The following is a 26405-nucleotide window of genomic DNA, read 5'->3' as shown; positions in this document are numbered from 1 at the left end:
GAACTAATGCTGATCAATTATGACAGTGTTTGCTTTACTGTGTTTATATTGTAACATGTTGTGTAAGAACACATTTTATCCCCTCGTCTGAATTTAAATGAGCATCCTGCAATAATAAAGCATAGACGTTTCAAAATAAGAGTCCCAGGTTATTTTGGGCTTGTTTATTAAATAAAAGTCACGCTGTGTGTCCAGTTTACATCCGCTTATTATTTGGTTACACAAACTGTATGCAATTTAATTTCCATTTAATTTAAAGTAAAGTATTGTAGCTTCTGTCTGGGACGCCCCGTGGGACTAAGAACATTATTTGACACGTATTTTAAAATATATAGATTTTACTAGTATCATATTAGTATTACATAGTATTATAGCTAACAAAAACTAAAACGATAATAAAAAATCTCTTTACTTGAAATAAATAAATGTTAACTGACATAAAAAAATTATAAAAACACTTAAACTTTTCTTATTTTCATATAGTTGAAATTAACCTGATGTACCAAACTAAAACTGAAATAAAAATTAATAAAAACTATACAGACATTTTAAAAAAAGACAAATCAACAGAATTACTCAAACTTTTAACTAAAATTAAAATGAAAGCAGAATTAAATTGAATTTAAAATATAGTAAAATAAATAGTATCTCAGTGATGCCTAAAATAACACTAGTATGGCAAAAATATGTAAAAAAAGAAAAAAATAATATATATATATATATATATATATATATATATATATATATATATATATATATATATATATATATATATATATATATATATATATATATATATATATAATACATGCATAATATGATATATATGCAGAAATAGTTAGTTGCGCCTCTAAAGTTTCTAAACATTTCCTAAATTTTTCAACTTAGGAGAACAGGTGCACCTTGGGAAATAAGTAAGTTACCTTCAACCATTACATTGTCTCTTTCTCTTTCCTTCATACTAAACACACTTACAGAAGACTCTTAATTTTGTGCTGGTTTGGCTCCTATTCTATCATGCTAAAAACGATACATAATACTAGGTTGTTGTGTGTGGTTTCCATGACGTAACTATGCAGTTATTAAGGTGTTCTGAGTGTTGCTATGCAGTCGCTATGGTGTTCTGGGTGGTCAAAAGTGACCATCTGTCTGTATGGTTCTTGTCCTTTCTTTAACCCAAGGGATGCTTTTCACCCGTTATCAAATGCCAGGTGAGTTGCATGTTGAAGTTTAGACTAATACTTGGGGTCAAGGTTTAACCTTATGTATGAACTCAAATAACTTGTTATAGACCAGGGGTTCTCAACTGGTTTGGCCATGGGACCCACATTTTCCCATGGTCATTAAGTTGTGACCCACTTTTTTTTTTTTTTAGTAATGATAGATAGATAGATAGATAGATAGATAGATAGATAGATAGATAGATAGATAGATAGATAGATAGATAGATAGATGGATGGATGGATGGATGGATGGATGGATGGATGGATGGATGGATGGATGGATGGATGGATGGATGGATGGATGGATGGATGGATGGATGGATGGATGATAATAGCCACCACACTAATTTACAAATATTCAAAATAACATAAAGTGAAAATAAAATGGCATTTTGGGTTTATGGAAACTCCTGATGAATAGATGAACTTCAATCCTGCATGCTAATCCTTCCCAGCGAACACACGTCATACCAGTAACGTGATTTATTGGTAATTTACTTTTATTTCATGACTTACTAATTGACAACGTAACATTGGTAGTTGCTGGTAGTTTCTCTTGCGCTTTATATATGAAGTAATATACAGCGTGCAAAGCCAACGGCGGACAGGACAGGAAAGTTCGGTTTTCTGAGGCGAGAGAGACTTTTTATTTTATAACAAGCTACGAAAACAATGTTAGAATAATGACACTGACATATAGCATGACAACATATCGCCTGACCGCAGATACTGAATCGGGACAACACGTTTCTCTCAGGCTCTCCACGACCCACCAGTTGAGAAACACTGTTCTAGATAGATGGCCTCTCTGAGAATGCAGAGTGTACTTTTTATTTCATGTTTAATGTCTTGCTTAAGACACCGAATGCGTCACACAGTCTCGCTGGAGCTCTGGGGGAATTTAATTGGTTTATTGAATGGGTCTAGATGTGCTTCATGGTGCATGTCCTTATAGGAGACCCCATTCTGTGAACCTTTAAAACCTTCCCTGTAATTGTTGCTACCATGTGACACGGGCGGTCAAACATTTTGCCTTCTTTGTCATGAGAACACAAGAATCAGTCCTGAAGAACTCTGAACCATCTGCCCGAGTGACTAAACCTCTTTACCTGCTGTGCTGTTGTGTGTGTGTGTGTGTGTGTGTGTGTGTGTGTGTGTGTGTGTGTGTGTGTGTGTTTGTCAAAAAAATAAAATAAAACAGCCAACCATTTACAAGTGTTTACACACAGTGTGTTCTCATTTCCCACCATTCCACTCTCTTTCAACAGTCCTGCTGTCATCTTTAACTTTCTCTCATTTCCATAATACCCTCTTCAAAGTTATCCCCTTCTCTGGTGTCTCTGCAATGTCAGGTGGGCACTGAAAACCCAAATCCGCCTCATTTCAACACCGTTTCATATCCCCTCACCTACCGACTGTTTGTGTGAGCTCCGAGTCGGGCCACTCCATCAACACAGGAGCACGTCTGCTACCTCGGTGCGGCTACGCTGTCCCTCTTGACCTCATTCCCCTGGACCTCAGTGCTGTCGGATCAGCAGTATTCCCCTGGACCTGAAAGCATTCGCTTCACACCATGAGGCCAGAAACAGCAGCGTAACCCTCCTGGTCTGCTTCAAACCACAATGGGAACCATGTGCTCACGTTTTGTGAGATTGGAGCCCACCATGGAAGAAGCTGTTTCTAATCCCAGTAAAACAGCATGGCTTGTGCGTCCAGTGAAGACCTGAAGGATGCCTATGTGAAGAAAGACGGTTGTGACCCATGTTATGTAAACACACCATGGCCCATTCTTAAGTATGACCAAATAATCTTGGGCAGAAATATATTTCATGTATAATACAGCTAATTTAATCTCAACATAGGGCTGTACGATTAATCGGAAAATAATCAAAACCGACATTCAGAACCTCTAACCGACGTATTTTTCCCATGTCGGTTATTTCGGTTTTAGTCACGTGACTCCGCCCCGTCAGTCACATCAAGTGCAGTTTGCAGGCACACAGAGAGATGCAGGAGCAGTTATCTGTGTTTATAGATGCCCAGAATCACTATAGTAACTGCATGGTTTATACAGGTAAGTTAACTGCCGTTCTTATAAGCTTACGCGCTGCCACACACACACAAACACACACACAGACGGCGCGCGGAAGCCCCGAAGCCAGATCGCTTTCACTTTCGTCCTCACAAAGTTTTGTCAAGTAAATGCGTTTAAAGGCTTGAATATTTAAAGCGATTGTGCACTTTTCAAAAACACCAATACGGAAAACTTATCCGTTCAGTGCTCAGCTTTTTTCTGTGACACAAAGCCGAGCCGTGTCGCGTCTCTGACAACGCGCGCGCCCTGAAGGCAGACCTCTTTCACCTGCGTCCTCACAAAGCTTGTCATTTGTATGTGGTTTAAGCCCTGCCAGTTTGCATAATAAAGGGATTTTAGACCATCAGATGTTATGTCGAACTAATGCCTGATATATTGTGACACACAAACTCTCAGACAGAAGCTCGCACATCACGTGAAGATCGCGCGCAGACAGCAGCGCAGAAACGCAGTGTCAACGCTGTCCTGTGACTAAAGTAAAGTCACTAAAGTAGCTTAGAAACTCAACCGTTATAGGCATATATTTTAATTCCTTTGAAGTAAGTACAAACCACAGCTTCATAATGACTAGAGACGGTATGAGTAATTCACACACCATCACTCTCTCATAAATGTAGGCCTACTGTGTTAATTTATCTGTATCTGATGTAGGCTACAACAAGCCTACATAGACCCATAGACAAAAACTGCTGAAAGTGAACTGTTCCCTTCAAGTATTTTAAAATCACAAAGAAACTCACTTTTTAATTAGAAAAAAAAATCCACCTTAGTAGAAAATATTTACAGTAAAAACCTTATCAGGAACTTACTCAAAAACCTTATGAGGGCAAAAAATGGAGAAAAAAAAGCAAAAAAAAGCTAAATAATCGTTCAATAATCATCAATAATCTCATCCAAGATGTTCATGTGTTTCTTTCTTCAGTGGAAAAGAAATGAAGTTTTTTGAGGAAAACATTCCAGGATTTTTCTCCACATAATGGACTTCAATGGCAACCAACAGTTGAAGGTCCAAATCAATGCAGTTTCAAAGGAAGGGCTTCAGAGGCTCTGCACGATCCCAGACGAGGAATAGGGTCTTATCTAGACAAACCATCTGACATTTTCTAAAAACATAAACATTTATATACATTTTAACCTCAAATGCTCGACTTCTGTGTTGTTCTTCTTCACGACGTAGAAATCTCGTCACATCCCGAGTCATTTGCTTAGATGTTACCCTCTGCCGTAACTCAAACATCTATGAATATATTGATCAAGACGTATCACGCCAGGCCTGACGTCACTGACCCCCAGCCTCATTGGGACTCAATGAGTTGAGTGAATGAGATTTGAGAGTATGGCAAATGTTCATCTAACACTTCAATGGCTGAAAAGCTCTTTGGAAAAGCTGTCGACCTGAACTATTCCTCCATGACTGATAGGGGATCATGTCTCTCTGTGGACTTCTGGCAGTCTTGCTTGAACTTGGCATCTCCTCTTGTTGTGTTCTCCTGTAGTCTGTCAGTCTGAAGGATCGCTCTCTTGCTTCGATGTCGTTTAATGTTTGTGTTCAAGCATACAGTCATCTGAAAACGATAGAGGCATGTAAGAGATTACCAGCGGGGTGTACGACATCCAGCCAACAGGAAACACAGTCCAGATGAGAAGTCTGTACTGGCTTAGGGTTTAGTTTTTTTGGACCAGAACTGTGTGGCCAAAGTAGTAGTATAACTCAGAAGTAAACATTGGAAAAAAATTTTGTTACAGGTTACAACATTTATAAGACCACAGACAGGCTCTGTGTGGATGTGACGAGGATACGTACGTGTATAGATGCTGGTCTCAATAATGTTTTGTCATTTTCTTAAGGGTTATTGAGTTTTGTTGTTGTTATAATGCATTTTATATCGCAGATAGTTGACGTTCAAAAGTTTGGGGTCAGGAAGATTTTTAATGTTTTAAAGACAAGTATCTTATGCTCACCAAGCCTGCATTTATTTAATTAAAAATACTAAACAAACAGTAATATTGCGCAATATTATTACAATTTAAAATAACTGTGTATAATTTATTCCAAAGCGAAATGTTCAGCATCATTACGCCAGTCTTCAGTGTCACATGAATCTTCAGAAATCATTCTAATATGAGGATTTGATGCTCAAGAAACATTTATGATTATTATCAATGTTGAAAACAGTTGTGTACAATGTTTTTTTTTTAGGATTCTTTGATGAATATAAAGTCAAAAAGAACAGCATTTATCTGAAATAGAAAAATTTTGTAACATTTTACACTACCGTTAAAAGACTTTTTTTGAAAGAAATGAATAATTTTATTCAGCAAGGATGCATTAAGTTGATCTAAGTTGACAGTAAAAAAACATTTATAATGTTACAAAAGATTCAATTTCAGATAAATGCTGTTCTTTTGAACTTTCGCATTTTTATATCACGAAATATCGATTAACAATGCATCGAAAAATCTGTTAGTATTCACACATAGCACAAACTCGTTCCCATACCGTACTGCAGAAGGGGAACTCTTAGAGTTTGTCTGGGTTGTCGTGGGACCTCATGAGAGTGACCGTGTCTCTCCGGCTCTTTCACCGAGGGTGGTAACAGAGAGGTGGGCAGGGCTGACAGAGGGGCTCTGGCTCTCTCTTCCTTTCCGGCTGTCTGTCATTGACAGGGTGTCTTATCATAGAGAGCATGCTCAGATGTCTTGCTCTCACTATCACCTGCTGAGGGTCACACTGCGTTCAAACCGCACAGGGGCTGAGAGAGCCTCTGTGACCGACCCATGACCCTCCGACCTTACTGTCATTTACTGTCACCTGGCTTTTAATATTGTTCCAGCCCTTTAAGCCTGGGCACTGCTCGAATGAACACTTTCATCATTACTTGGGCTGGGTATTGACATACATTTCACGATTCGATTTGATTTCGATTCTCATGCTTTCGATTCGATATCAATTATTGTGGATATATATCAGGAAATACTGCTGTAAACTATACAGGGAGTCAGTTGGTACTTCATTACTGTAATATTAAAGGTTCAAATTAAATTAGCATACAAACACATTCATTAACTTACATTCAAGGGTGTTTTTAATAATAATAAGGTTATTATACTAACTGTATAATTACATAATCACATTTCTAGTCCAATTCGTTTGGAAATATAATAATTTAAAAACGTTACTGATTTATTCAAACATGCATGAAATATTGAAGAAGATTAAAAATTGTAATGAATATGTAATGTGGTATATTGTATATTTATCAAAATGCTAAATAGAGTTAATTTTTCTAGTTTATAGACACTGGATATTAGCCTAGAAATCTAGACGCATCCTAGCGGCAGGAAATGTAATTTGCATCCAGGATCGTCTAGCAACTCTCCGTTGGCTTGAGAGCTTGAAAAACCAAACTCTAGTCAGACCAATCACATCGTGTATAGAGTCGGTGGGTGGGCTTAACATAAGGCCTGGGTATACTTCACTTACCGCGCCCGGACGCGTCATGCGCGCAGCCCTGTCCGTGCGTCTTTCAAAGTATACTACACAACGGATGCGCGCGGAGGATCGCGTTCGACACATGCGCAGTAAAAAAGTGTCTATGCTCCACCAGACATCGGAGGGCAGCACTGAGTCCTGTCATCAACGGGACATTCGCTGGGCATGATCGGAGAAGAACTGTAGTGCATCCACCATTGCAACATAGTTTGGAAGAAACACTGAAGAATCAAAAATTTTCTCTTTTTTCAAGTGTGTTGTTTTTAAACCGGCCTTTGCACACTCTTCTTCGACGGCTGAACACTGTGCTCAATACTGTGCGTATTGCCACCTAGTGGACTCTTCTGTACTGCTGGCGCATGCGTTGTTGCACGCGGACCGTCCACGCAGTCTGAAAATTTGGGCTGCGCGCGGACGGGGTGTGCGGCCGGCCGCGAGCCCTCCGAGTGACGAAAATTACATCATGCGGGCGGTGCACGAACACGGACGGCCAAAGTATACCCGGGCCTTTAACATAATGATGGCAGAATTGCGACGGTTCGTGCAAATTCCCTGCTACTTCCCTGCTAACAAAGAACGGCACTGAAGTCATTCTTAAAAAAGGAAGATGTGTTCTGAGTTTTGCCGACCGGACACGGTGAAAGTTTAATCTATCAACTAGTTCTGCTTCACCTTCTTCGTTGCTCTGGTTGGTTGTAGCGCTATCCTATTGCGTGCAGAGGGAATTTGAAAGACAAACGTTTGTCCCGCCCCTCGGATTGAGCCCTGCCAATGGTGTGTTCCCAGACCCAACATCTTGATGTGGGTCTGGCTTTTCAGGCTAACTGGAGATGGTTTTTCTGAGGTAAATGTTACGTGGCATTGATTACAAGCTGTTTTATTGACGTCTTTCCGCGGTTGAAACACTAATTGAGTGATTCCATGTGACATGATACGGATTTCGGGAAGTTGTACTGTATCTTTTAACACACTTTCAGATGCTCGTTCATGTTTATTTGGCGCTGTAACTGGTATTAAAGCGGATGAGATCCGTTCACGTGCCGCTTCTCTTGAGCGGACGCTACTGCAATCTGTCATGCCACATTAAACAGCACCAAAACAATATTTCTTTTTTGAATTTCGTAATAAAATGGATGTAGTTTGAAATCTGAGACATTGTTTCATATCAAAAGCAACAAAGCACAAAGATTGTGATATATTGGATGGGAGGCACCCTTGTTCCGTTCATTCATCAACTGAAAATCGATTCTTGGGATTTAATAATCGATATCGGTTCACAAAAATGAGAATTTTTTTACCCCGCCCTAGTCATTACTAAACCTGACTCGATTTGAAATCATTAGGAACTCTCTGTCTTACTGTCTTCATCAGTACACTTTGTTTTTAACAATGTATGCACTTAATAACGAAGAAATAATGCTAGTAAAACTTCTAAGTAAGCTGCTTCTTAGATGAGTTTGAATTGATTTGGATCAAGCTGATGTTATCGTGTTCAGCCACAGGCTGTGACTGAGACTCTTTATTGGTTGTTAATCAGAGTGAGTTTAATGAAGTCGCCTGTGGGGCTGTCGTTTGGTCTACAGTGCCTGTGTGTGATTAGCACACTTCCAGCAGCATGTCGACTTTAACCGGCCTGCAGGAGAGACGATGATTTAGAACATCCTCCGCCACCAAAGATCATATCAGGACTGGGTCATTGAGACACACACCGGGGAAATCATCATGCCAGATGAGTTGGTCATGTACTTTCATTAAAGGGTCATGAAACCTTGAACTAAAGTTGATTGTCACACGCGTGAACGAGCACTGGTTTGCCTGTGATTTCGGGCATTTGTCTGCAATTTCGCGAAACCTGGTGGTGAGTGAAAATCAGTGCTGTGTGAACTCGGCATTAATTGTATTGTGAAAACGTGTCATTATTTGTACAATACTACAACGATGACTAATCAGTGCCTCACAATTATTCATAAGACTGCGTGTCCTTATCCTATGAGAAGACGCCTTGCTTAATTATTCACGGCAGCAATCGTTGATTCCCCATGACAGGCGCTTCAAACAGAAAGATGCAGTAATGGGTTTGAGTTCTGTCAAAACCATGTGTAGCTATATTGTGTTTTGTGTAATGGTAATTTGCTTGGAAGCTTTGATGCATTTCACTCAATGAGAGCGAAATAAAAATTGGCCTACCCTCGTCCCCCTCCACTAACCACGCCCACTTTTCAAAACTGTGGTGAGAACCGACTGACTGAACAAGGGTTTCATGACCCTTGAAAGTCTGACCAAATCCAAACGTTCATATTCTAAACTACTGCTCTGGGACAAACCCCCACATCTGGTAATGCTGGAAATCACATCCTGTTTACTCACAAAATCTGAATAATCAGTTGCTTATGGCTGATTTTCAGAATTAAAATCATAGTTGTTTGTGCGCATGTCACCGCTAACGATGACAGGGTGTTCTTGAGTGGCTGCTAGGCCTGTATATTTTCAGACATATATTAAACTATATTTCTATCTAAACAAAAAATATATAGCTAATATAGGTGTTAAAAATATACACTATATTGCTCTATAAGTTTTGGGACGCCTGCCTTTACATGCACATGAACTTTAATGACATCCCATTCTTAATCCGTAGGGTTTAATATGGAGTTGGCCCACCCTTTGCAGCTATAACAGCTTCAACTCTTCTGGGAAGGCTTTCTTCTCACTCATCCATGTCTTTATGGACTGATGCTTTGTGCACTGGTGTGCAGTCATGTTGGACAGGAAGGGGCCGACCCCAAACTGTTCCCACAATGTTGGGAGCATGAAATTGTCCAAAATGTCTTGGTATGCTTAAGGATTAAAAGTTCCTTTCACTGGAACTAAGGGGCCAAGCCCAACCCCTGAAAAACAACCCCACACTATAATCCCTCGTCCACCAAACTTTACACTTGGCACAATGCAGTCAGGCAAGGTCTCCTGGCAACCGCCAAACTGTATTTTATGACTGAAAACTTGTTTCTCTTGTCTCTTGAAGTACATTTTCTATTTGCATTTAAATTTTAATCAAAATATTTTAAATTTGGAGAAAAAAAAAATTCTTAAAGGGATAGTTCACCCAAAAATGAAAATGCTGTCATAATTTACTCACCCTCATGTTGTTCCAACCCTGTATGAGTTTCTTTGTTCTACTGAACACAAAAGATTATATTTTGAAGATTATGGGTAACCAAACAGTTGATGGTAGCCATTGACTACTGTAGCCACAGTATTTTTTTTCTCCATACTATGGAAGTCAATGGGGCTCATCAACGGTTTGTTTATCCATATTCAGCAGACATTTATACAGAACAACTTGAGTTGTTGAGAAAATGATGACATAATTTCCATGTTTGGGTTAACTTTCCCTAACCCTCATCCTTCCCTCACACTTTGTAACAAATCCTTCCCTTGTGGGTTAAATTGACCCAAAGCCGTAAAATTATACCTCTTTTTTTTTTTTTGGCCCAGAAAGCATATTCTATTTATTTTTGATAATTTTTCTATTTTAAGACAATTTGTTTTCGTATTGTTTATTTTATTGACCTTAAAATTACTAGATGGTATCAATAAATAAACTGTTATTTAAGCACATTCTTCACATTCTTTCAACTTCAAGTCAAAATAACTCACAATTTCATGCATAACCCTTTTAGTTCAGCTCAACATATCTCACATTGGGTGTCTTTGCCGACTTCTTGTGGAAAAATATTAATATAAGGTGATATTTCATGACTCTTGATGGCTTATAGCTCTATATGGAGCGGATGAGCTGTTCCGCTGGGTCCTAAAGTCAGTTTCTCTTCAGAATGGATTCAGATACACATGTATATACATTATAAAATATTTTTTTTTTGTAAAGTTTTGACATTTTTAGTTTGAATTTTGAGCATTTTTAGGTTTTTCTATGTGTATTAAAGCATTCCTCGCATTTCATTCATTCCTAAGGGGGTCAAATTGACCCACGAGGGAAGGATTTGTCACTTTTTTAAATTTCAACCGCAAAAATTGAATCCAGTAAATTGTGTGTGTTTGTGGTTCAAGTGCGACAAAAGTCCTAGGGTCTTGGACCACTCCGATGAACACTCAATTTGTATTAATACATTTTTTTTAATGAGTTTTGGGTCAAAATGACCCGAGGGAAGGATGTTAAGTGGTGCTGTGTACAACATATTGCCACAGTTCGCAATACTTGCCTTAGCAAACTAACCTCTATTAACTGTTTAAGCTTTGTTTAGGTGCTATGAGTGATTAAAATGACCCATCTACAGAAAGAGCTATTGTAGTTTATAAGGTTAAATGTGGTTAGTACGAAGCAGGGGTGTGTGTGTGGATCTGATTTACACTTATAGCGCCAGTGTACCTGACACGTATACATGTGTTTGAGCATGTGTTCAAGTCATTTTTGCTGCTTATTAAAATGAACTGCCCATCTGCAGTGCTCTCCATGTGCCCAAGCTCAACTCTCAGAGTCGCTTTGACTGGAAAGACGGCAGTAAAGAGCAGTGGAAAGCAGCGGCTGGATTTCACTCTGGCAATCTTTGCACTGCATCTTTTTGTTTATGCCTCTCTTTATTTTGAACTATTAGACCATCAGAAATGATATGAAATCATACTCTTTGTGGTGCGGGCCCTTATCCATACGCCTTTATTTTGTTTAGCATGGCAGGAAAGCTCTGTTTTTTGTGGGAGTTTGTTATATTTATTTATATATTTAGTATTCATTTTTTTTTACTCATGTTATTTTCATTGCACAGTTGAATGAGAGTTGTAATAGACTTGTATGAGTGTGTGTTGGTCAGGTTTTGCTGTCTTCGTACAGGTTTTGAGTATAATCAAATTACAATGTGGTAAACATCAAACTGAAGTTGCCATGTTGTGGGAGTAACAACCACAAGATGGCTGTGTGTGTGTGTAATAAAAATAGTTATCCTGTCTTATGTTCACTGTAAAGCCGAATAAGTTGGGCTAACTCAAATTTGAGTAATTTTTTGGAGTTATGTTTCTATTTTGACGTAAGCAGAACTATCAAGTTTTGAGTTTGTACTCATGCATGTTCATGCTTCTAACTTGAAGTACCGAGTTAGCTAACTCATACATTTTGATAGCAATTAACATATTTAGTTAATTAACTTTATTTTGTTAATACAATTCAAATTAGTTATTTACTTCACTGTAAACCCTAATAAGTTGTCAGAATTCAAAAAATTTGAATTAGAATTTTTTTTTAAATTTTAGAAATATTTTGCTATCTATAACAAACTAATTCAGAAAATGCCAACTTGCTATTTTGCTAACCTGTTAACAATAGTATAGCACTTCCTGAATGAGTACAGCAACTTAAAACATGTAACCAGGGTTGCCAGGTCTTCACAAAAAAACCCGCCCAATTGCTACTCCAAACTAGCCCAAAATAAGACAAATTGCGTTCCGTGGGGTAAAATCAGCATTTTTTTTGCAGGGTTACCCTTTTTAGGGTTGCTAAATTGCATTCCCGTGGCTAAATATCACATTATTGGGGTCGCTTCAACCCGTGGACTTGACATTCAATACGATACGACATTCGATAACTTCGATACGATACCTGGAAAAGTATCGACTTTATATACCACTGGTAAAAAATGCTGTCAAATAGATATTTTTAATATTATTTATTTTTTTGTTCATCTATCGAAAGTCTAGGCTAACAAACATTTCTTCTGAAGAGATCACTTTATATGATAAAGCTTTTACACTTTTTTCCCCATATAAACGTTGATCAATTATTACAAATTATTTCTCACATATTTGTGTATTTTTAACAATGGGGTAATTTTGTAGCGATAGCTTACACACAGCACAAGGAAGCTTGATTTCAAATGGTAAATTGAATTTAAAAAGACAAGTAAACAGTAATAAAATAAGAACAAATAAACAAATTACTTACAATAGCACAAATAAATACAATAGAATAATTTTTTTTCAGATAGGGCTAACAGTATTCAGGTAAGAAACTGAATTAAAAAAAGTAATCAAATTTAAAATAACACTGGATAATCTTCATTGTAAAATTGAAATACAGATTAATCCATTAGAGTTACACAAGTTAATCAGTCAAGAGCAGTAAGTGATAGTTTGTCTTTTTGTAGTTTGAATTACATTAACAACACAGAGAGTGGCATGTTTATTCGGCTGCTGTCCCTTTCAAGACCTGACGCACGCATGGATCCCAAACACTGTTCCTGTTACACATTCTTCCTGAACTGTTTAGCACTGTGTTTACGTTAATACTCATCAAGATGAGCATTGACATTATTTTTGAGTGTATTTGACCATTAATAAGCTGGGAAAGGAGCTAATTTTTGCACTTGTACTTTATTGTATGTCAGAGGTGGCTTTATTACTTCATTACTATTGTGTGTGCACTTCAGATGTGAGCGCGAAATCTGTGGGAATGAGTAGAATTATGTGCAATCCGGCGCGAAATTCAGAACCGTCACACCAACACTATGACAGTGTGTCAACTCGATGTCGGTCGGAGAATTGATATCGGTGTATCGATACTGTATATTTTTTGGTAACTCTCAAAAAACTCACATTCATTTACAGAAACTCTTCTACATTAGCATAACACATTCATCTCTACTAAATCTCACTTACCATTCATCTTGCACACACACAAAAAAAAAAACATAAATAGTGACCCTGGAGCACAAAACCAGTCATGCGTCTCACGGGTATATTTGTGGCAATAGCCAACAATACATTGTGTGGGTCAAAAAGATCCATTCTTTTATGCCAAAAATCATTAGGATATTAAGATCATGTTCCATGAAGATTTTTTTGTAGATTTCCTACGTAAATATATCAGAAATGTATTATTAGTAGTTGAATGCATTGCTAAGGACTTCATTTGGACAACTGTAAAGGAGATTTTCTCAATATTTCGATTGTTTGCATCCTCAGATTTTCAAATATTGTCCTATCCTAACAAACCACACATCAATGGACAGCTTATTTATTCAGAAAATGTAAAAAAAAAAAAAAAAAAAAAAAAAATATGACTGGTTTTGTGGTACAGGGTCACATATAACACTTAACTTTAGCATGTACTCTCCCTTTCGAGTGCCATGGGCAAAGCTTGCTTGCCCAGCCCAGTTTCAGTTAGGTCTAAATTAAAGAAAATAAGTTCATACAACTCAAAACAATGAAACAGTTTAGTTTACTTGAAATACGTCAGTGCTGTGAGCTCAAGAGAAAAAGAAAGTGCTCATACTCAACAGTTCATTTAATTTACGTTTGTCCTACTCAAACCAATGAAGTATTTTGAGCATTGGGGTTTACAGTGTTGGCTTCTCTCTATTTTTGTTTGACTAAACTATAATTGTAGATGCATGTGCTCCAGTTTTAGTAGACCATTATAGAGGAGCTGTTTTCTCCATGCTTCTTCTTTCAAACCGTGTGCTCTCTCTGAACAGTAACGCATGCAAAAGAGAAAGATACTGGTGTCAAATCTAACCGTAGGTCTCAAACTCAAACAGCCTATCAGGAGCCTTCAGGAACTCTTTAATCAAAACATCTCACAGCTATTTGCATATTGTACCAAAATATTGGCAGTGTAATATGTGACTGTGCGAGTTGTAACACTGTCAAGCTGTATGGCTACTTTTGAAGAGCATAACTGTAAACATGTGGAATAATACTCAGGTGTGTGGGAAACGGTGAACTCGAGCTGTTGTGCAATCGCTGAGATTGTACCTTGAGTCAGTTAAACGGGAACCGGACGTGTCTAGACTAGTATTTTTAATACAGTGTATGCAATAGAATTAAATGTGCCACCAAATGAAGGACTGAGAATGCACAATTTTTATGTCAGGTCAAATCAGGTGAATCTGAAAACGAACTGAAGAAAAAGATGATATTATTTTCATGACTATTTTAATTTTCATGAATGTCTCGCCTTTCCAAACAGCCTAAAAGCAGACTTCCCTTTCTTTTAAGTGCTTTTCATTTCGCCAGCTGAAACCTGACCCGGATGTGTTTTCAGTCGGTGAGGTTAGACGTGTTCTACATGTACGTATGACTTGAAGGTTTCAGTGTTGGCATTGCTCTCGTTGATTTACGTAACGTAAGCCATCGCTGTGAGTGTGCGGTAAAGACACAGAGATATCAGATGGAAATGCTGTGTGTGTGTGTGGCCTGATGGAGAGATTATGAGATCCTGATCAAGACTGAAAAAGATCACACAGTATTTGTCTAATTAAGCTGCATGTGGCCGATCATGACCGTGCTGAGGGTCTCACCGTGAGCTGTGGAGTGTGTGGACTCGGGGCAGACTGCCAGGAGACAGACGGATGAGGTGATGGAGTGATAAGCCCTGGCCCCAGGCAGACAGGCAGGTTTGAGCTTCAGGCACGAGGCCCAGACAGGTAGAGGTGGAACGTGACTCCTCGCACACAGAGGAGCGCCACGAACGCGCAGATGACAGACTCGACCCGCGCTCCTCTCGCTGTCTCCGTGGCGACTCAAACAACAGTGATGTCATGGTGTAAGTGCTTTTGTTTGGGGGTTGCCACCTCGGGTTGTTACCGCAAACAGAAGTAATGGTGTGTCATCTGGAGGACCTTCACATCACACTTAGGGCTGTGTATCCAACCAAAATTTTCAATACCGATACCTTGACTTCGATACCAGTTCCTGAACGATACTTTTTTCGATACCAAATACATTTTTCTGTTTTAACAAGATTACATTACATCAAAAACAATTTTTTTTACAGACTCAAAGACTCATATATAAGGTACTGGGGGGTGGCATAGATGCCTTGCGCTCAGGCGCACATATAAAGCTTGCCGCAAAGCACTGGCAAAAGTAGCCTAATGTTTAAAAATGTAAAAATAGCAAGGAGACATTAATTATTTTATTTATACATATTTTAATTGTTTATTAATAAACTATTTTTTTCTGAATCCGTGTTGGCTGCAGAGATGAAGTTGACGATGCTGATTCCGCAGTAGTGAACGCGAGCCTGGTTATATGTAGCCACAATTTTTTCTTTTACATCTATATGGGTTGGGACGTTTACCCCCTATTTACACGGCACACGTCTGAGGCACATCACGGCTCCGACGAGGTTTTGTTCCGTTTTTGTGCCGCGGTGTGGCCGGTATAAACAGAAGCATTAACTAGAGTGGATGTGATCAGCTTCGGGGGCCATGTCGGAGCCGTAATGCGACGCAGACGGGGTTACACACTACAGCCTCACGTGCGAGCCGTGTCCCTGGGCTTAACCTGCATGCTTATTGGCTCACTGACGTCGACAAGATTAACCCCTTGGGTATCGAACGACAATACCTTTTACGATACTCGATAGTATCGAGGCAATTCTTTGAAAGGATACCGTTATCATCTTCGTGTTAACTTCAAAAAAGTAACTAATGATGTTTTCAAATAGAAAGTCTACACTCACGAGTCCTAGTTCAATTGCTACTCTTCAAGTTTCAGCGTTTCTCAATATATATTTGGGATTTTTAATTGATGACTCTCTTTCATTTGGGCCACATGTTCAGCATCTTGTAAAGAAATTAAAACTGAAATTGGGTTTTTTCTTTAGAGTTAAGTCATGTCTTTCAGTTGCAGCAAGGCGGAGATTGGTAGCTGCTCATCAGTGTTGGATTATTGTGATATATATCTATCTGCTGGCACCTAAGCATTGTTTACAGGCAATGGATGCAGTTTATCATGGAGCTTTAAGGTTTATTATCAATTCAAAAGCCCATCATTGTTTACTCTCTGGTTGGATGGCCCGCGCTATCAATCTGTAGACATCTTTATATATTAAATTATCCTAGGTCTGCTTCCCTCTTATTTAGAGAAGTATACCTTTCAAAAAGCTGTAATGTATAGTCTTCACAAGAATATTATCTTTTAAACATCCCGAAAGTACGGACAAATGGGTAAAAGGGTGTTTGGTTACACTGCTCCGTCTGATTGGAATCAATTAAGATAAATTATTTAAATTGGCGTACGTCTTCTGTCCATCAACATTCATGCCTCGTCTGATGCCATTCCCTATGAACTTGTGGTGTATTTGCAGCTTCTTAAGTGTACAGTGTACAGCTCATGATATAACAGACTCGTGATGCCAAGGCCTATGGGGGTTTTCCTGGATGTCAGTGCATCCCATTTTGTCTCTCTTAAGCTGGGCTCCGACTACAGGAGTCTATAAATCTTAAACGATTGTGAAATCTGGTTTCATCACGCACATAAGGAGAATCTTCACAGATTTTCTTCTTTCAAATCTCAAATCTGCACACACTACAAGATTTGAAAATCATGGCCATTCACACGCTACAAGATATTCTTATGATTATCATGCCAGATTTAGCACCTTGCATGATCTCATGGGGAAACGGATGGAAACAAAATGGATAATGTAGCTGTGTCTCATTTCGAAGGCTGCGTCCTCCAGAGGTCGCATCTGAAGGCTGCATACGTCATCAAGGGTGTTTTATTTAAGAAAAGTAACTGTTATTCATTGTGAGGTGTGAAATACTGTAATTTCTTTCTTACTTTGCAATTTAAGAGTTACTTTTCTTAAATGAGATGATGTGTGCAGCCTTCGGAATGAGACATAGCTTGTGTTGCGGCAACTTGTTGTAGACATTATATGAGGAGACGTATAAAGGCAGTCGTATTGTCCACTATCTATGTTGTCCACCGGACATGTACAGCTGCTTGTTTCGCGGTCACCATTTCAAAATATCTCCTTGTAGACTCTTGTCTCTCATTGGCCATTGTGGAGGGACTGATGTAATCATAGTCGTAATCATCCCAAATTAAAATAAATTTGTTTGATAGTGTCTGGGCGGCCCAATGTGTCCACGAGCAGGTTGGGAGGTGTATGATTTGATACGTAAACGCCTCACATTACCAGATAATCTGGGCCGAACATTGGATTTCTTTCTCCAAATGTCAGAAGGGGTAAATCAGGCATAAACCGCTGTCTCCTAACAATCGGATGATCTGAATCAGGTGTTAAATAAGGGAGACATACACAAATGTGTGGTGCGATAGGACCAGGATGAAAACCACTACTACAGACAGCACTGCAGGTTCCTCTAGTGGAGGATCTGGACCCAGAGATCTTTCATTTCAAAGTCTCACATGCACACATGATCTCTAATTCTAAAACTAATTATTATGTTTATGTCTGTCTTAATCTTGCAAAAAAAATATAACAACTAGCACTTTATCTGAAATTTTTACTTTACTTATGTATATTTTTCTCTGACATGACCAAGCCCTCTTCTTTTTGAACCCCTTCAACCACCACTCATATAGAGACTTTTGACCTTCCAGTTGATTCCATATGGATAAAATCAAGTCCTCTTATACACCCTTTCAAATTGTCATTGTCTTCAGACAATCCCATTCCCTCTGTATAGCTAAACTGGGTTTGATGTCTAGATTTATCTTGTTTTGAATGTACTTTTTCTGAAAGCATATCACTGACAAAATGGATATATAATTTTCATTCCCAGCAGACACATCCACCATGAAGGATGAAAAACATTTTTTAAGTGTTTTTTATTGTTTGAACTCAATATTACCTATAATTCCATTCACTCTGTTTGGTTATTACTGTATGGAGATGTTTCATTAATCTACAGGACTCTCAAATTGACCTGTATTAGGTGAATCTGAACATGTTTTTTGTTTGTTTGTTTGTTTGTACAGGTAGTATCTGAAGAGACCAGTGGATGAGCGTGATGGGAACACAGGATCTGTCAGAGATATTTGGAGATGGCCAATTCATATGTGGATTTAAGATATTGTTACAGCTTTCCGTTGTGTGGGGCAAACATCAACATCACGGCATCTGCTGTGTCCTTTTACCATGCTTGGACTGCACATACTGGAATACCTGGACTGTTTTCTACTTTATAATTTTTTTCTCCCTTCTGATTGGTCAGTACACTGTTCCAGTGATGCTACAATGCACAATATAGTAACAATATAAAACTTGCATTGCCTTTACTGACCCTACTATTAAACCTTAGTTAATTGTGCCAGGGACTAGATCTTCTAACTGTGCCATGAATATTGTTTTCATGAAAATTGTGCTAATATTTTAATATAACAATGTCATTTTATAAATGAATGAGTTGTGCTATATATTGTGGCACGATTTAGCCTTGGCGACTACATTCACAATCTAACGCAACCTCTTGCACTTTATTGCTTCATTTTATTTTATTTATTTTTTGTATCACAGTTGTATAACATGATTTTTTTTTTCATAACTAATATAAAACTATTTTTATTTATTTTTTGCCTGAATACAAAAAAAAAATCAAGTGGATTGAAACGAAATCTGTCAAAACTGTAAAAATGGTGGCATGCACAAGATATTAAAAGTAAATAAAAAGACACTTTTTATAATTACATATTTTATTATACATTTGTAATTATTGCACTGTTGGAAATTCCCCCAGATTACTGTCCTCCTTCACATACAAACAGCAGCTCAAAACCGACTGACAGAGTATAAACATTGACTAATTATTTCTGTTAGTCTTATCTGACATTGACTTACTACAATCATTATATGTGTGTGGCAGACATCCTCGCTACCACCACCTCGCTGTCGGCTGCAGATTTATTGAGTTTAACTAACCTTAAACAAGACATGTCGCATCATGTGACTTACTGGCGAGCAGTGACAGCCGCGCCGGGCTCTTTCTGGTCATGTGCTGGCAATGCCTTCCAGTTATGCTGGAATTGAGCTTATCTGAATTTTCATTTTACACTGTTTGACAATTCTTAGGAAGCAGTCATGAACTGAAATTCAGGAGAACAAACTTGGCATCATGAATGAATGTGTTGTTTCCCATGTGTTTAAAACCTGTCAAAACTTCTACAAAACAAATACTATATGCTATAATACGACAATCTTATTTAAAGAAATAATGTGCTGGTGCTTTCAAGCTCCTCAAAAGGATGTACCATAATAATAATGATAAAAATTAAAGCTGCAAACAGCGATGAAAGGGCCCTTGCACCTGCGGCCACCACCACCCGGCGGCCTGAGGAAAAACAGTGATGGGCCACACTTCCTATTGCCAGCAGGTGGCGCTTTGACTATAAATGAATATTGCCATGTCTTCAGGTCAGGGCTATTATCAAACATGTGAAGTTTGGGGCAGATCGGGCGTTGTATGCCTGATTTACAACAGCTTCCTGTTTCATGGAGAAACATAGACATTTGTCTGGCCCCCACAGACACGCCATTCAGCGAAACCTCAAGATCTTCGAAATTTAACATCGCAAAGGCCTTAAGATTACACCTACCAAATTTGATGATGATCTGATTAAAACTTTAGGAGGAGTTCATTAAAGTACAATGTCTGGAAATGGAAAAAACTGCAAAAAGTTTGCTGAGAAAATTCTAAATATCTCACTTCCTGTTGTTTTTCAGATTTTGCTTCCTGGGACTTTTTTGTAGGTATTTGGCATGTGTGTACCGAATTTTATACTCGTACGTGAAATGTAGCGCGAAAGGCGCTTAATTGAAATTTTGTAGGTGCCGCTATCAAGCAACTTTGCCACACCCAATCTGAAACCCATATCAGATATAAATTTTCACCACTTCTGACGCGTGTGCAAAGTTGAGTTTTCGAGCACGTTTAGGCCCTCAAAAATGTGATTAATTTCGGAGAAGAAGAATAGACCAAGCAATTCCAATAGGGTCCTCACACCATAGTGCTCGGGCACTAATAATATAGTCTCCACAAATTTTTCAGATTGACCTTTCTTTGTATGATTCAGCCATGCAAGTGTGTGTCTTTGCGTATGTGCCAGACAGAGATGGATTACATATTGTGTATCTAGTCCAGTTATATGGATTCCCTCCATGATAATTTCCTATTCAAGTGTCGTTCAATGCCAGAAGCAGGGCTCAATAACAGCCGTCTGCTGAAGTTACGAGCCCAGCGGGGTGCTCTAGGGCAAGACATTTGGGGTTATATTTGTGGAAAAGGGCAGTCGTGCCCCCCATATAAGCTCAAGCTCACATACTGAAGCATTTCGACACTAGTTCACCCCGAAATGTTCATCAAAGTCTTCCTGTGTAGACTCTGGCGGCCAGTAAAAGGTCCTGTCGTGGGTTTTCTGAACAATGGCGCTGATGTTTTGGCAATTAAATTTCATGACATCTTTATGCCGCTATCTCCGCTCAACACCATTAGCATGACCACAATGCTTTCCCTTCTCGCTCGCCTTTCTTTTTTCTCTTTTTTTCTCACACGCAGAGAAAATGACCTCTCCGCCAATCTCAATTCACTGCACTTCTATAGCACTGAATGGACAAACTCAACAAAGGTTGACATAATTTTCTCAGGCTTTGATTGGCCCCCAGCATGCCCCACAATGACATCATGCCCCCCCCCCCTCCCCTGCTGGATGCTGGATCGTCAGGGTTACGGTGGGCAGGATTTGGCATCGGCCTGTTTGGCTGGTGTTAATGAGTACGGGGAGCGATGGCGGCGTTTTGTGGTAAACAGTCCTGGGAAACACAGGGTGAAAGTAAGGGAGGGCACATCCGACACCCCCGCTGCTGCAGGAACTTTCACATGGGCCATCCACAGGAACATGTTTGTACAGTGCACTCGCTTCGCATTACCTAGTCGCCATGAATGTGTAGCTTTAAACTTATGAGTGGAAGTGGTCGTCGGTCAGTGGACGTGTCTCTTGGAGGATATGAAGTGATTAAAGGAGCTGTGTGTTGGGAGAAGCCTGCTGTGATGAATTTTTCCTGAATTAATTACAGAAGCTTGTGCCAAAGGGGATTTTCTCTGTCCTCCAGCACCACCTCCCTGTGTTTCTTTGTTTCCTCATGACTCCGTCCAATCGCATGACAGGAATTAAATCCCTAAGTCACACCCGTAAATCTCCAGGCCTCGCTCAACTGCGGCTCCCTTTCCAGCGAGATCTTGCCATTTAAAGGAAACGTTCATCTAAATATTAAAAAGCTGTCGTCATGTGCTCCCCCTTATGTCATTCCAAATCTCTACGACTTACTTTCTTCCGTGGCACACATAAAGAGTCACACTACTGTAGACCGTGACCACAGCTGCCAAGCTCCAAAAAGAGCGGAAGAACTTCATGAAAGTATCATAAAAGTATAGTATTCTGAAGCCATATGAAAGCATTGTGTGTGAACTGAAATCTCTCCAGTTCACACAGGGCGTCATGCCCACTATCAATTAAAAAAGGACACGACTAGATGTCAGACATTATAGGTTTTCACGAGTGATGTAAATGAGCAATATCACACTCGTAGCTGTGCGATATGGCTGTATATAAGCACGGCTACGAGTGTGATATTGCATTTATACAACAGTTTGGCAGCACAAGTGTGTAAATAAATCAGAAACAACAACAGACTGTCTTTAAAAACACTCTTTTGTGCAGAACTTCTTCTTTCCGCCACAGATTCACATCTCAAGATGACAGTTTAACAGTCGAGCACAAGCCTCCGTTACTAAATCAGAAACGCCACTTTAGAGCAAGAGACGAAGGAACGCTGAGTCACTTCAGTGAAGATTATTGACTTATGTAGTGTATTATGGTATTATGAGAGAAAGATGGACTAAACGAGTGTATTGCCTGCATCTGATATAGCATATATTAACAGCCATCTATTGGTGTAATAATGTAACTGTCACTGAAGTTAACTATTACAATCACAGACGGACCCTTTCTCAATACCATATACGGAATATTATTTATATAAAATATTTATTGAACAATAATATTTAAATGAATAACAATAGCGATTATAAAAGACAATAGGAAATAAAACGCAAGCAAGCAATTCAGTCAAACGCACAAAAAGCAGGTCTAGTACAGGATTCAAGTTAAATATAGCCTAAATATAAAATTAAATATACCCCCTTTAACCCAAATCAGTTTGCTCTGGAACATGTTATAGATTTTTAAGACCAAAGATTGCCCATTTGATATTCCCCAGATGAATTAAATCTGATGTTTAACCACTATCATCATACAGTAAGAGCAGCTCAGATTTCCGAAGAAGCTGTTCTCTGTGGGTACACGAGCGCTGAACGGCCGCTGACGGTCTGGAGCTCACATCTGAGAAAGCGTCTTAACTAATCGTTAAACAGGCTCTATGTTTATATAATGAGTCACATATTCAGAGTCTTTATAACTACATGCTCGACTAAAAACTACATTTCGTGACACAACAACAGTAGTATTTTTAAAACTTATGGTGGATTTGCTCAATCATGACAGTCGCCGCAAGCCGAGTGATACAAAGGGTGAAACGGTTCAAGTGATGATACTGGGTGACTAACGCATGGCTCTCAGCCAATCAGATTAGAGAAACAGAACTGATCACAGTACACCAGCGTGGAATGGAAAAAAAGATTTGATATTTTCACCAAATAACGACTTAAATTTCAGTCTGTTCCACGGGTTTGAAGTGACGTGAGGGAGTAGTTGAAACTGATTCAGTGTTATAAAGGGTGCTGGTTAATCACTTAACACCGGTTGTGTAAGGAGACCTTGATTATGAGCTGTTTGTCTCGCTGTCAGAAGTGTGTGACGTCAATGTCTAAATTCCCTTTTTTTTTTTCTACAATAGCCATCCAGGCGTTTGGAGGCTCTGTTGGCCAAAACATATCTGTGGGTTTTCCAGCTGGGGACCTCTGACCTAGCACAATGAAATGTATTTTTCTCATTGGTGGAGCTCCAAAACCCCAACAGCCTCGTAGGTACAAGTATCACACACAGACAAATGGCCATTTCCCTTTGGAGGAGCCGTTAATGAGAATAATTTGAGGCTGAAGCTTAAACAGGGCAGAGTGCCAAACCTTGCTGCATGTGAATGCTCTCACAGCACGCTTTTAAGCTCCATCCAAACCATTTCCTCAAAATGCTCCTGCCGCCCAAAGAATGACAGCAGAATAGAAAAAAGCCCACAATTACTCCTCAGTCACTGGCGCCGTCCCAGTGCAAGTTGAAGCTTTATTTCATGACTGTACAATATTCCTGTGACCTCACAGATATGCCCAGAGACGGACTGTTGAAGACATTCCACCATTCATTACGATTTCCCCGTCTTTCATCCGTTACCTGAACCGAGGACACAAGACACCTTGGATACATCTCTTGGTGCCATTGTGACGGATGTGTTTAGCCAGTACTCTTTTCACATGTGTATGGTCCAGTGATTTATTTCTTTTAATAGGTTTATTAAGTGGTCCATTACTAACGGCCAGGACAGACATTAGCCAAGACTTCCCGCTTGTCAGGAGAGCGTTGATCTCTGTGTCGCTGTGTGGCTGTGGGCGTTTGGCAGCGCGGGCCACGGGCGTTGGGCTGGGCCACTGCGGGCGGACGCCTGCCAGTTTGGATGGGCCGCACATGTATCGGTTATTGCTGGCTGGTGGAGGGTGTGTGGGTGTATGGGAATATGAACCACACCACTGAGCTGGATCGCTCTCTTTCTCTCTCTCTGAGCATGAGAAAACTTTCCAAAGCGGTCCCTCAATCTGTTGACCTTTAATAGAAATCTCTTGCTTTGTCACTATGGATGTCAAATATCATTCCTTCATAAAACAAATGGTTCAGTACAGCTTTCCATACTGGCTAAAATACTTGGAATTAGTAACAGCTATGACGTGAAACTGCTGTATCTTCAAGAGCAAGGATGCCACTTCATGCATTGGTTTTGTTTTTTCATCATGTAGAAACAGTTTAATGAAAGCACTTGAGGCTATGAAATATTAATATAGTTAACCCTTTATCCATATTCACAACATTGCATAACCTCCCGTACCATATTGCTTCATTAGTACTCAACTTTCTAGAATACTTGATCGTGATGCCTGCAGATAAGGGGGGGTGGTGGCGTTTGCGTTTGCAGTGCGGCGGCCGGTGGCTAGACTGACATCCATGGGAATCTGGATTTCCATTCAGCAGTAATTATCTCCATCAATGCAGAGAGCAGGGGAGGGGAAAGAGGAGGAGGAGGTATGGGAGGACCAATGGAGGCAGGGGAACGTAGAGGAACTGCATGTGTTGTCAGAGCAAATCTTAAGTCTGAGTGCTCAAACTAAAAGATGGCACTTCTATTTGGTGCCGCTAGTGGTGCAGACGTTCACGATTATTAATCAAGTGTGCTGAATATGAGCACACCTGCGACTGGTTAAAAGGCATGAGGCAGCAAGCAGAGCCACAGTAAGCAACTGGGCCTGGGACAAATCCTTCTTCACCTTCCCCACGGCACAATCGCTTCCCGTGGGAGTGCCCCTCAGTTCCCCCTTGGTTGAAATCTCTATCCAGTCCAGGATCCCCAATGCCCAGGTCTACGGTCTGGTCTACTTTTATTTGTGTAAAATCACAATAACAACAAAAGTTGTGCTTTTGTACAATGACGACAACACACAGGTTGCTCTTTTTAACGCAAATTCCTGTCGCCCTCAGTTCCGCCTTGGTTGAAATCTCTATCCAGTCCAGGCTCCCCAATGCCCAGGTCAGGTACAGATGGTTCCTGTAGTCTCACCTTGTTCTGCGGTCCTCACAGCCATGTTAATATTCAGAGCAGCATGATTGTATGCAAATATTCAGAGCAATGCAAAGTCAATGGAGAGCGTTGGATTGTCCTCCCCCCCACCCCCCCATTATGGGCGTGGCCTAAATACGCTCTGTCTCTATGCAATATTTATTTAAGAAAAAAGCGATACCTTGTTAAATAATGCGATATTCGAAATGCGATACGATATTGCTTTAATTGTGTTAAAATCAATAACATTTATATTTTAAAATATATTTAAAAACTGAAAATTATATAACCACTATTTTATACAACTCATTTCACATTTATTAGTATAGTGCTTTTCATAATACATATCGTTTCAAAGCAGCTTCACAGAAAATGAAATTTTGCATTTCAGAAATGCACATATACAAAAGCACACAGATTAGCTAACAATGTATTAATTAATATATATGTAATAATTAAAGGAGCTGTATGTAGGACTGTGGCCAAAACTGGTACTGCAATCACTTTCAAATTACTGTAGAGCGGTGTATCCCCTCTCCCCCTCCCCCAGACTCGAGGTTGCCAGATAGGCTGCAGGATCCAGCAGGAACGTAGGCTGCTACAAGGCGCTTTCAATGGCAAGTGACGAGTCGTACACAGTAAGTTTTTTTTCTTTCTGTTAATTATGTTTATGCTTCAAGAGCGATGTTTTGTGAAGTAATTATGAATCGCAAAAATGTACTAATGGCGATTAGCCAAATATAATCGTAAATATGAACGCTCGTATGTGACAGTACATCCCACATGAAAAAATACTATAGTAAAATCACAGCAAAGCTAAATAACATTAGCAATGGTCATACAGGTCCACTTGCAGCATGTTTTGTCCACTATATATGCGAAGAACGAATGAGGAATAATTTTTACTGAGGTAACGTTAGGCTACTGTCTCAAATACGTTTACACGGTGCTAATAGGCGTGCTAATGTTGTTTTCCTCTGCGTCCCAGCATAATGACAG

At 39.4% G+C, this 26405-nt stretch overlaps 1 long non-coding RNA gene across 1 annotated transcript in view; it reads left to right on the top strand.

Moving 5' to 3' along the window:
* Positions 1–19262, top strand: part of LOC307131689 — a 97683-nt gene extending 78421 nt beyond the window's left edge. Inside the window, exon 3 of the long non-coding RNA XR_013817194.1 lies at positions 18554–19262. This is a non-coding gene — a long non-coding RNA (uncharacterized lncRNA). The remainder of the gene's footprint in view (positions 1–18553) is intronic.
* The last annotated feature ends 7143 nt before the right edge of the window (positions 19263–26405 follow it).

This window comes from Gobio gobio (genome assembly GCF_949357685.1).
Source record: "Gobio gobio genome assembly, chromosome: 1".
Taxonomy (NCBI): Eukaryota; Metazoa; Chordata; class Actinopteri; order Cypriniformes; family Gobionidae; genus Gobio; species Gobio gobio.
The sequence above is the reverse complement of the archived record's forward strand: the minus strand, read 5'-3'. Positions and strand labels throughout refer to the sequence as shown.